Source organism: Bombina bombina, chromosome 1 (genome assembly GCF_027579735.1).
Source record: "Bombina bombina isolate aBomBom1 chromosome 1, aBomBom1.pri, whole genome shotgun sequence".
Classification (NCBI taxonomy): domain Eukaryota; kingdom Metazoa; phylum Chordata; class Amphibia; order Anura; family Bombinatoridae; genus Bombina; species Bombina bombina.
Genome location: NC_069499.1, coordinates 803,536,336 through 803,550,219, shown reverse-complemented (window position 1 = coordinate 803,550,219; position 13,884 = coordinate 803,536,336). Strand labels below are relative to the sequence as shown.

General features: G+C 35.6%; 1 protein-coding gene across 2 annotated transcripts in view; it reads left to right on the top strand.

Annotated features, from left to right (window-relative positions):
- SYTL4 (synaptotagmin like 4) overlaps positions 1-13,884 on the top strand; it is a 222,535-nt gene that overhangs the window by 1,190 nt on the left and 207,461 nt on the right. The window lies entirely within an intron of this gene.

Genomic DNA, 13,884 nt, shown 5'->3' with positions numbered 1-13,884 from the left:
TGCAAGGCATCTAAATTTGTGTTGTATTTAAAGAGTGGCCATCTGGCTATTTATTTTACATATCTTGCCCAAAATATCCCCCACAGTAATGTGATATTAACACTAGAAGTATAATGTGAGCAGGAATGTGAATTTATATATTTTTTGTGGATTATGTTTAGTGTTTTGAAACAAATGGTTTCTATAAAAAATAAATAGTTCAAATGTCAGTGAAATTAGTGATTTTTTTTTAGTATTCTAAGATAGCTTTGATAACAATTTGATATCTAATGGATCATTTTGTTTTCTTCATATTGTGTTGTTTAAAGTGAAGGTAAATTGTTCTTACTTGGAAGACGTTATTGCATCAATTAATAGTAGAAGAAGCTAATCGCTAACTTTATTTTACTATTCTTTAAATATTTTGACAGTTTTTATCTATATATAATTGCTTACGGTTTGCATGAAAACTCCTCCCAAGCACTACTTCCTGATTTTATTTGCTGTGACGTATAGAGCGGTCCCACCCGCTCTATACGGATCTCTAAAGCGCGTTCACGAGGATCGTCTCTAAAGCGCATGCGCAAATCGGCTAATTCTCACGCTACTGCGCATGCGATACACTAAAATCCAACAATGTAATGCGGGTCCGGAGCGTGCTTTGTTCTCAATCTGGATACTAAAAGTATAGCGCATGCGCATTTTAAAAAGGAGTCTTGTGACGTAGTTTGACGGCCACCTAACGGCCAGAATTTCAATTGGATGGTTTCAGAACGTGACCCAGGAAAAAATAAAGAAAAGAAAAATGGGTTGAATTGGCTAAGCTTATGAAATAGTTTGCTTACGGCTATAACTTAATTTCGAAAAAATTGATGAATGAAAGTCTTATTTATTTGGGACAAAGAATGTTATTCCGGATCATCAATTAGGTAACTTTACCTTCACTTTAAGTACATTTTTGCTATGAGCGCATACAGTATCTAAAACCTGTACTGTCACCCCCCCCCCCCCCCCATAATGTGTTCCCAGCTGTAGGATATTAATGCATTAGAAAGTGTTCATTTCTGTTTTTGTATTTGATAGAATTTGTTTTTGGTAATTGAAACTACCATAAAAATGATAAAAAGCTCATTTCCTTAGTATTGGCCTTTGTGTATACAGATACATAATATAAGCAGAACTGCTATTCTTGCAGGTTCAGGACATTTGTATGTGCATGTTCTTGAAAAGGAAGGGTGATGGTTTTTAATGAGCAAAATGAGCTATTTCAAATTCAGAAATATAAGGCTGCGATTTCTCATACATTTAATACTCTGAAGCTGGCATAATAAGTAATTGAGAACATATTACAGGCATACCCCACATTTACGTACACAATAGGACCAGAGCATGTATGTAAAACGAAAATGTACTTAAAGTGAAGCAATACTTTTTTTTCACTTCTCAATGCTTGTACAGTAGTGGTACAGTGCAGTATTATGGCAGGAATAAAATAGCAATTTAGGTGCAGGAATCTTCTATACACGATTCACTTTTTAACTTCACTTTTTTACTTGCAAAGTGCACGGCTTCTACACAGTGAGCGGAAACCCCACATCTTCCTGGCGCGCGGCAACCTCTTCCTGAACCATAGAGACTAACTGTTTCATGTGCGCAGGGGCGGTTTTGTCCGTTCTCGCGAGTGTCCGTAAAGAGAGGGTCCGTAATAGCTATGTACGTACTCGCGAGTGTCCGTAAAGGGAAGGTCCGTAAAGCGGGGTATGCCTGTAAAGGGAAACAGATTTTACAGTACAATGTCCGCTCTAACACAGCTACCTTACAAAATCTACAATTTGGACATGAAACCCAATTTTTTTTTTTTCTTTTGTGATTCAGAGTGTGTGCAATTTTCCAGTTTATTTATATTATATTTGCCTTGTTATCTTAGTATCCTTTGTTAAAAAGCACTCATGCTTAGGAGCAGCAATGCACTACTGGGAGCTAGCTGCCGATTGGTGGTGGACATACATGCCTTTTGTGATTAGCTCACCTGTGTTCAGCTAGCTCCCAGTAGTGCCTTGATGCGCTTTTTAATAAAGGATATCACGAGAATGAAGCAAATTTGATAATAGAAGTAAATTGGAAACTAATTTAAAATTGCATGTTCTTTCTGAATCATGAAAGGGAGAAAAAAAAATTTGGTTTCATAATATCCCTTTTAAGATATATGTGATGTTCTAAATTTACACACAGGTCGTTGAATCTTTTGAAATGAGGCTCTTTTATTTTAATTTTACATTTCCTCCTTTTACATTTTTTTTTTTTTTTATTATAGAAACTTATTCAAAATGATATAATGGCAGACAAACCACCATGGAGTGGAAGAAGATTAACCTTTTAATAGAAACAATCAGATTGTCAAACAAAAAGCAAATTAAAGGGATAGTAACGTTCCAAATTAAACTTTCATGATTACGATAGTGCATGTCATTTTAAACAACTTTCTAATTTACTTTTATCATCAAATTTACTTTGATCTCTTGGTATTCCTAGTTGAAAGGTAATCCTAGGTGAGATTATATCTTAATTTCTAAACCCTTGAAGGCCGCCTCTTATATGAATGCATTTGACAGTTTTTCACAGCTAGAGGGTGTTGGTTCATGTGTTTAATACCAATAACATTGCACTCACATTTGTGGAATTATTTAAGAGTCAGCACTAATTGCCTGAAAAGCAAGTCTGTCAAAAGATCTGAGATAAGGGGGCAGTCTGCAGAAGCTTAGATACAAGGTAATCACAGAGGTAATGGTAAATAAAAGGATTATCTATCTTTTCTAACAATAACATTTTTGGTGTTTACTAACCCTTTAATAGTTGTATTATGGCCCTTGGACCATTGCTGGACAAGCACTCCCCAGCATAAGTGAAAAATAAGTGGTTTGTGCAGACTTTAGCATTGCATGATCATGATCACTAAAATATTTTCTGCATTTCTATCATGCCAATTTAATAGCCATACAACCACCCCCGCCTGCAGGCATCAGGTAACTTTATTATGGGGATTCTAGTCAGTTGGCATGAATGTGTAAGATCCACCTTAGCTTTCATTGCCTGAAGCGTGGCAGATTGCAGCCTCATTATGTATAAGGTGGATCCCAAAGACTGTAAACTGTAAGCTTTGCTGGGTGCTAATATGAGTGATCTTGTGGCCTAGAAAACAAATTCAGCAAATAAAATGGGGGGGGGGGGAGTGCTTTTGTAATATTGTTAACTGTTTGTTTGGTAATTCATTTCTATAACCTCCATTCTAACATCGTAACATAGTTTAAAAGAGCGGTTATTTGAATTGGTCAAATTATTGGGATTGTATATGATGTTACAGGAAAATGTATTGAAAGGAAAATTAAAACCCCAACATTTTAAACAACTTTGCAATTTGCTTCCATTATACAAGTAACTTAATTCTCCTTGTTATCAATTGTTGAAGTAGCAGTGATGCACTACTGCGAGCTAGCTGAACACATCAGGTGAGTATTGCTGCTCCTGAACGAAGCACATTTGATAACAGGTGAATTTGAAAGTTTTTTTTGAAATTGCGTGAAAGAACAATAAGGGGTTTTATATAATTTTTTAAGAGTCATATAAAGTGCACTATTGCTTGCATATAACAATGTGTTTAAAGTCAACACCAGAGCACCCGTGCGCTACTGGGAGCTAGCTCTACACACATCTAGTCAGCCAGTGACAAGAACCATTTGTGTAGATCCCAATCACTAGCTAGCTCCCAGTAGTGCATTGCTACTCTTGAGTATACCTAAGTATGCTTTCAACAAAGGATACAAAGATAATAGTAGTAAATTGAAAAAGTCTCTTACAATTGCAGAATCTGTCTGAATCATGAAAGTTTGACTTTGATGTCTCTTTAAACATGAAGAATTATAATAAACTGGTGTGTAAATGCTATATACAATGATGTATTTAGAGCAAAAGATTACCTTTAGAATAATATACAGATGTAATGTTGGAAAGATAAGAGTGAAGTTTTTATCTCTATAAAGTAATGGGTGCTAAAAAAAGACCTCCTTGGTTTTGCATAAAAAAACTGTGCCTGTCCCACAGTCCCTAGAGGCCAAAAAGGCCTTTAAACTTTCATGATTCAGATAGAACACGCAATTTTCCAATTCACAACCATCATCTAAATGTGCACAGTCTTTTTACGTGCACACTTTCTGACGCACCAGCTCCTACTGATCATGTGCAAAATTCACAGGTTATATGTATATGAATTTTGTGATTGGCTGATGGCTGTCACATGATGCATTAGTAAGGAAAATGTAACTGACATTTGTAAAAAAATAAATAATAATCTACTACTCATGTGTTTTTGCATATATCTCTTTTATTATGCATTTATTGATTGCTATTCTACTGTGTGTAGTGGTCCTTTAAGTCAATTTGCAGCATTTTGAAAACCTATTTTATATACAGCATTTTTTGTGTTGTGGTCTTTTTAGGGACAGTGTGACAAGCACAATATTCTTACACTGCAACAGAGAATGACCTATCTTTTGAGAAAGGAGAGGTCCCTTTTTTATATGAAAGAGGTCACATGCCCAGGTGACTATCAGCAGGTCACCTGACAGAACCATAGACGTATGGAACAGCATGATGTTCCCCTGTGTAGCCCTCACAATTCATAGAAAGCATCAAACCCTTATTCGAAAGCACCAATCTTCGTCTTTCAAATAAATGTTCCTCACAGCATCTATTTTGGTGATTCTGGCAATGTTAAGAGACACTGTTTACCCCTTCACCATATAAATACATCATAAGACCCCTTATTTGATAGAGTAAGGTCTAACTATTTAAATAATGGGTTTCATATCCTTATAAGTGTCATCTTACTGTCATAGTAATAATCATCAGCTGCCAGAAACTGATAGTCCCCATTTTGTCGTGTTGTTGAAGCCAGGGCTTATAGGTTTCTCTTAAAGGGATATAAAACCCAAAATGTGTATTTTGTGGTTCAGATAGAGTATATGTTTAAAACAGCTTTCCAATTTATTTATATTAAATTATTATATCAATTTTGCTACTTTCTCTTGATATATTTTATTGAAGCAGCAACAATCCACTACTGGGAGCTAGCTGAACACATTGGTAAGCCAATAACAAGATAATATATGCAAAGTAAGGGAATAAAAATATATAAATATATTAGAGAACTTGATGTGTGTGTAAATTTAAAAAAAAAAACAGAAATTCAATATAGGATGGTTTTTGGTTTGTTGTGTTTTTCTTTTTTTTCCTGTAACATATTTTTTTTTCTATTTCCTATGGTGAGTTTGGATAGGGGTAAGAGCATGAATACATTGTGGTAATAGGTTAATGGAAAATGTTATATTTTTATTGTTGGATATTTTATACCTACCAGTTTTCTGCATAAATTATGCAATGTGAACAAAACAATACATTTTTATTCTGTGATTTATTATTACTAACAATATATCTTAAGTCTTGGTGTTTTGGAAGGGTGAACTCCTGCTAAATGTTTAACCAAAAATGTGTTTGAAATATATAAGTAATAATTGCTTCTGTGCAGCTATTTGACCTTATACCATAGACCGTTACACAGAAATGTTTTTTATTTCATGTCTGGCATTTAATATGGTAGCTTTTTCCCATATTATTATGTTTTTTTCTGTAAACAAAAGTTATTTTTTAAAAGTTCTTGGTTTGATGGGGGAAAAAACAAGGTATGATTTATATGGATACCTCACAGAAAACATACTCCAAATTTATGTGTGAATGTAATGAGTGCCAAATAACAACTGAAGAGGTTAAAATGTTAAGTAAGCATGCACAAACATTAGCATGGGAAAAAAAACACGCAAATTTTTTTTTTCGTTTTTTTTAAAAAAATTGAAATTTCCAGTAGTTCTTTGAAAATTTGATTGCAAAGCTCAAATCCAGCTTAGCACCTAGGTGGGAAATGGCTTAGCAGCCAAAGGGTTAACTTTGAACTTGTGTTTGTTGCAATGTAATATATTTGAGGTAGGCAAACAGTTATTATCCCCATAATTTGAAATATGCTGTAACATGACACAAATTTGCAAAGAAATTCAGTTAGCAGGTCACCCTTAGGTTGTATTCTAGACAATACATCTAACCTGCAAAGCCTTGGCATATGCAACCACTTATCGGCTTGAGAACAACCTTACATATACCAGAAATGTAGATTTTTGTGTAGGAAAGAATAAGCATTAGCCCCATCAACTGATCCAGGTATCTGAGATGCACTGTGTTGCTAGGTACAACTGTTATCAGCATGATTTAAACAAATGTGCTGCATCAATGAAAAATAGTGTATATTCTAGTGATGGCAAACTATTTTTTTCAGATAAGCAGGAACTGTGCATATTATATGCAACTTCTAGTAAACTGAACAACACAGGGCAAAGAAGTACATTTTGGTATTATCAGGGATTGAATGGGCTAAATTAGAATATACAGTATTGTAAAACCATTATCTAAACTTGCTAATAAAATCATTCTGATCTGTACATCTGTCATAGAGAGATACACATAAACATTATATTCAATTATTGAATAGTTCCAATTCTGAATAAACTTAAATGAGGGTATATGACAAACATTGGACTCTAATAATGGTGCTGTAATTACTCTATTTAGTCCATAGCTCTGTCTGGGGTGGTACTTGAGGAATGTTTTTATTAAAGCAGATTTAGGGCTCCATGTACTAAGCCGTCAATTCATCCGTCATTTTAGACGCGGATAAACTCGCCGTTACTCGCCGCGGGCGAAATGGTGTCCGCTGTCACTATGTACTAATAATCCCCCAATAAATAGACAAGTCTAGCCCGCCGCGAGCAGTGGCGGATTATTGATAAATTTGACGCCTCGCTCGCCGCGACTAAGCTGATGTACTTAACTTTCAGTTGAATTGTCTGGCCAATTATTAACACGTGACATGCAAGGTGTCACGAACATCATAGTAGTCGCGGCAATAGAATTTTGCTCCTATAAAAGTTCAACTTATCTAAACAACTTTATTATTGTTCAAAATATTTTGAAGAGTGATAACAGAGCGTTATTTTTGTAATATTTATTTACAATTTGGATATGGCTTCATCTGGATCTGATAATATATAAATATTAATATAAAAATAATTATAAAGATTGACAACTATACAATACAAATTTAAAATATAGATTACTCTTTAATTACAGTCGACAAATTTGGCGCAATTTATGTACATGGAAATGAGAGACAAATTAGACGCCAGTTATGCTGATATTACTGCCTTTTATATATGTCTAGACTGGCGTCTAGATTGACTTTCCTATTGTTTTGTACCTTGCCTGCCACCTAAAAGGTGGCAAGGCAAAAATAACGAGGTGGGAGCGGAAATTGTAGCGAGCGGACAAATAGATTTTTTAGTACATTCGTTTTTGGCGAGTTGGTGGTCAAATGTGTCTAATTACAGTGAAAAATGGAGAGGTAGCGAGGTTTGGAGGATAAGTACGCTCGCAATTTTAAAGATGCGAGTTTGAACATAGTTGACGACTTTGTACATATCAGTTTGCGAGTTTTGACGCAAGATTTGTTGCGGGTAGCTCACTGACTGCTTAGCACATGGAGCCCATAATCCCATTTATCTCTCTACAGCCCCATTTCCTGTCCACTTTTTTATGCTTTTGTTCTCTTCTTAACCTTAAGAAATAGTTTACATTAAAGGGACATTGTACACTAGATTTTTCGTTGCATAAATGTTTTGTAGATGATCAATTTATATAGCCCATCTGGAAGTGTTTTTGTAATAATTTATAGTTTTGCTGATTTTCAGACTCCTAACCAAGCCCCACCCACAGTGCCAGATGTAAACTTTCGTTTACAGACTCCTGCTGGCTCCTGTTTGTTATCTGTGTTTTCATATGCAGGGAAGGGGGGAGGTGGGGAGTGTCTATTCTTTTTGTTTACCCTGCCCCTTTCAGTGGGTGTCCCAGACTAACCTTATCAACCGTGCTAAACTGGGAGCTTCTAAGTAAGTTTTTTTTAAAAAGGTTTTATACTGGATGTTTATGTCAACATCTGTGCATATTCTTCTTTATAGTAGTGTCTATTACATGCAGTTATAGGAAAATTGGTGTATACTGACCCTTTAAGGGCTAGATTACAAGTGGAGCGCAAAATATGGCTTTTGCGAAAGGGATATTTGCGCTCCATTGAGTAATACCAGCGCACGCAATTGTGCACTGGTATTACAAGTTAGCCGCTATGCGAACGCAACCTCGCATTCACATTGCTTTCCATCCCTAAACTGCAATGGGAGCCTCATTTTAATGCCATGAGACACGGCATGAGAATTAGAACAGCGAAGGGGGTAAGTTGTGCTGCAATGGCAGCAAATTGCAAATATATATGCACCCTACAGTTGCCAACTTTAGCCCCCAAAAACTGCTAAGTGCAGTTACTTTATTAAAAAATCAAGATGCTACTATCTTTCTTTTTTTAATATTATACGTGATTTTGGGGGCATTTGCTGGACATTTATAAAATTAATCAGAGATCTAATCTCTGGTTAATTTTATAAGCGCTAATTGCTCTTGCGATTTCGTGGTAGAAATAACCAGCAACTTGTAAAGACTGGTTATTTATCATGTGCCCGCAAACAGGCACATTTGCCTATTTGCAGGCATGCAATAAATTAGCGCTCCACTTGTAATCTAGGCCTATTTGGGGTAGTGATTTTGTTGTAAGAATATGGTGGGTAACCACAAACAAATCACCTGTCATCTCAGCCATGGAGTCTTTGTAGCCTCTGTTCAGTGGCCATGTTTAATGCTATAGTATGTTGGAGTTGCAGGGCTTGGACGCATCTACAGTAAATATTCATTTGTTTGGAAGATACAAATCTCTTGCTTGTTCCATGACTACACTTTAGTCCAGGGCTCAACAAATGTTCTTTTGATGTAGAGCCAGAACAAAAAAACATATGGAGGGCACACATCTCATGATACTGACAACACTCAGACAGCTGGGTTTACATTTATACAAGCTTGGGCTTGGAGACCATTCCTCCATACAGAATCTCTCCAGAGATATACATACATACATATAGGTGTGTGTGTATATATATTTACAGTAAATACACACACAGTATAACACTTTATTAATTAATATTGCATTATTGTTTTTACATGTGTTCATCTACTTGACTACAAGGGCTCCAATGTGTGTGTGTCTTTAAATACATACACATATAAATACATATGTACACACACATTTAATATTATATATCTGACCCTTGGTATGATATATATATATATATATATATATATATATATATATATATATATATATATATATATATATATATATATATATATATATATATATATATATATATATATATATATATATATATATGAACAAAAAAGATGGGTGTAGGGGTGGCGCTGTAAAAACACCCTAAAAATATATATTCAAGTGTGACTAGAGTGGTGAATTTGCTGCCTATGAATATCTATCCAGAGAAAACTGTGCCCCCAGGAACAGTGAACCTGATAGATTAAAATGTGTAATAAAGAGAGGGAAAAAAGGGGATAAGGAATATTCAGGAAGGCGCAACACTCAGAAGGTAGGACCCTAAATGTGGGAGTCCATAATAAGTTAGTTCAAAAAAGCAAGTTAACTGAAATAGAGCAACTGGTTAATGTATATGTTTGGGATGCCAAATGGTTGAAATGCTGAAGATCAGAAAAAAGGTTATTATAGTTGTTATTTAGTGTCACTCTTAAAAGCTAATATTTAGTTGAAAACAAATGGTATCTAGAATCAATGTATACAATATACACAATGAACTTGGTTGGAATGCAGTTAACAATATTGTTGTTCTAGCCACATAACTAATATAGTACCCGCTGGATTGTGTGTGACAAATTAGGTGCACAAAGACATATATTAGGTGCACAAAGACATATATCAAAATACAGCCACCTGTATCCAAGAGTGACCTAAATATTGTCAGAAGTCACTAAGCTTGATACTTTAAATATTATGATAGCCTAAGCATGCCATGAATAATAGTAATAATAGTAATAATAATGATAAGAAAGTTTCAATATCAATCTGTATCACAACAGAAATAGCCCTATAAAAGTTCAAAGTACAAGTACAATATTGGTAGAAAGCTTCTATGGCTGTAGGTGGATGCAGGTGATGCAAAATGTTTAGGCAAATATAGCAATATATCCACGTTCCACAACGAGCCCGTTGGGAGTATACTTACACTCCGTTACCTCAATCTCATGAGGTAAGTGCCGCGCAGTGTATAGGTAGTTCTCCCTCCCGGTATCTGTGGTACAGTGGAGCGGTGTCCTCTTACGATCCAGAGATCTCTTTAGCACTCTCTCTCGAATTTGGCTCAATACTTTTATCCAAAAGTATATGGAGGGCACACATCTCATGGTACTGACAACACTCAGACAGCTGGGTTTACATTTATACAAGCTTGGGCTTGGAGACCATTCCTCCATACAGAATCTCTCCAGAGATATACATACATATAGGTGTGTGTGTGTGTGTATATATATATATATATATATATATATATATATATATATATATATATATATATATATTTACAAATACTTAGAACATATTTTGCTATGTGGAGAACATTGGAATGTGAAATATTTACAGTAAATAAACACACAGTATAACACTTTATTAATTAATATTGCATTATTGTTTTTACATGTGTTCATCTACTTGACTACAAAGGGCTCCAATGTGTGTGTGTGTGTCTTTAAATACATACACATATACACATATAAATACATATGTACACACACATTTAATATTATATATCTGACCCTTGGTAAACATTTTTAAGCTTTCATGATATAGACAGAGCATGCAATTTTAAATAACCTTTACAATTCGCTTCTGTTATCTTACATTTTGTTCTCGTACTACTAGGAGTAGTCTCACTCAATGTGTTCAGGTAGCTCACAGTAGTGCATTGCAGCTCCTTTAACAAAAGAATACCAAGAGAATGAAGCAAGTGTGATAATAGGAGTAAATTGAAAAGACATTTAAAATTGAATCTAAATAGTGAAAGAAATCATTTGGGTTTCATGTCCCTTAAAGTCCCTATGTTCGATATTTAAATTTGTAAAATATAGTATGATTGTAAACTTGTCTGTAAATCTCTAATGACAAAAAAAACACTTTTATTCTCTAAAAAATAGGGATAAATTAAATACCCTTTTAATGGCTGGGGAATTCAGTGCAAAAAAACAAACTGTGAATATCATGGTTTGTCAAGTCATAAAAATGGAATCTGGTTTTCATGATTGCTCTGTCAAAAAGCCCAATTTATAAGGGTTTTTAATTTTAGCTCATGTAGACAGATGGAACAATTAACTACTTACATAGCCATTATCTTTGTTGCAGACATCAGGAAACCATTTAGGAGGTGTCTGGTACCGTTCGCCTTTTTAAAGGCATAACTGATTTAGGGCAAGATTACGAGTGGAGCGCAAACATTTGGTCACAAGCAATAAGAGGTTTATCGCAGGTGTTTGCACTTGTCTGGCTTATCACTTGTATTACGAGTTCAAAATAAATTGTTTTTTTGTTGTGTATTTAATTACTTTGTTTTGTTCTACTGCTGTTTGTTTTTTATTTTGTTGTTTTTTTTTTTTATTCTTTTTTTGCATTGGTGTTAGTTTAGGGGCTAATAATATAGTGGGGTTAGGGTGCGCTGCGGGTAAGGCAGCGTAAGAGGTTAAAGGGACAGTCAACTAAAATTTTTACTTTGCAGATATGCAATTTTAAACAACTTTCCAATTTTACTTTTATCATCAAATTTGCTTTGTTCTCTTGGTATTCTTTGTTGAAAGCTAAACCTAGGTAAGCTCATAGGCTAATTTTTAAGCCCTGGAAGGCCTCCTTTTATCTCTGTGCATTTTGACAGTTTTTCACTGTTAGACAGTGCTAGTTCATGTGTGCCATATAGATAGTATTGTGCTCACTCCCGTGGCATTATTTATGAGTCAGCACTGGTTGGCTAAAATGCAAGCCTGTCATAAGAACAAAGATAAGGGGGCAGTCTGCAGAAGATTAGATGCAAGGTAATCAAAGAGGTAAAAAGTATATTAATATAACAGTGTTGGATATGCTAAACTGGGGAATGGGTAATAATGGGATTATCTATCTTTTTAACAATACAAATTTTACTTAGTAGATGAGGTTGAAAAAAACCTGAAGCATATCAAGCTCAACCAAAAAAAGCTCCAGTTGAACTTAAATTAATACCATTAAAAAGTGATGCATTTAAAACAAGCAATCATATCCATGAATTCTGTTTCTAGACAGAAATGTATCTAAACCATTTTAAAATGTATCTAGAGTATTGGCATTTACTACCTCCTTGGGTAATGAGTTCCACAATTTCATTGCTCTTACAGTGAAAAAACGTTTCCGTTGCAGGAGATTCAATTTCCTTTCCTCCAGCCATAAATTGTGACCTCTTGTCACAAACAATTTTCTTGGAATAAACAGAGCTTCTGCCCTCTCTGTATATGGGCCTTGAATATATTTATATAAAGTAATCATGTCACCTCTCAAGCTCTTTCTTTTCTTTCTTTTCTTTTCTTTTCTTTCTTTCTTTCTTTCTTTCTTTCTTTCTTTTCTTTCTTTTCTCTTTTTTTCTTTCTTTTCTCTTTTTTTCTTTCTTTCTTTCTCCTAGTTTGGCTAACCTCTCCTCATAGCTTACATTCTCCATTCCCCTTATTAGCTTTGTGGCCCTTCTCTGAACTTTTTCAAGGTCTGCAATGATTTTTTATTTTTTTTGAGATTGGTTCCCAGAACTGCACTTCATACTCAAGGTGAGGTCTAACCAGGAGTCCACAACTGCATTCATTACTTTTGGGAAATAAGAACCTGGCCACCAGGAGGAGGCAAAGACACCCCAGCCAAAGGCTTAGATACTCCTCCCACTCCCTTCATCCCCCAGTCAATCTTTGCCTTTCGTCCCAGGAGGTTGGCAGAGAAGTTCCAGAATTTTTAATTTTTGTTTCTGTCTCTTATGGAGGGTAGTACTCTTCGGCATGGGACAGGAGTTTTAAGTTGTCCTGTCAGTCTCTCAGTGAGGGCTTGGATGAAAGTTAATCCGGAGATGCAGGTAGAGTCTTTCTGCAAAACCATCCCGACTCAGAATAACAGCTCCTCAAGCAATCAGCGTTGTCTAACTTCGCTCTGCTGCCTGCTTTCTTCTCTCAAGTCCATGGCGTAGGGGATGCTACTATCCGTCACACTTGAAAGGCCGTGTTCCTGTTCCACGGCATAGATTCTGGTAAGACTGTTTCATTTTACTTTATTCATCAATGTACTGTAATGTAAATGTTTTCCCGAGAGGCTACCACCTTGCGGGTCTAACTTATCATAAGGGTCTCAGTGAGTCTCTTGTAGTATCTTGGAATAGAGGGTTAATATCTCCTGAGGGGGGTTATTGAACAGGGGGGGGTATAATCATGTTTGTTATGTGATTCAACCTGCTTATGTGTGATGTTTATGGGCTTGTGGTTTAGAACAGTGAGGCCTTTGGAAGTGATGCAGCCTTTTGGTTTGGCACGCTTTTTTGGACTGTACGGTTCACCTTGTGTTCGGACGTGGTTCCGTTCCGTTTTCCATTTCTGCATTCCCGACCGTGTGGCAAAGGAAATTTTCTAGTCCACAGGAGTCTGGTTATAGGAGGTGGTGAGTGCCCCAGCCATTGGGGGTGTCAGGTGCCGTTTTTGTTTTTACTACTTTAGTCCATATTTATATATCCTCTACCCAGTTATGGAGGATTCTGATGCTGAGACTGTGTGCTAATTTCAGATTCAGTTACGGAG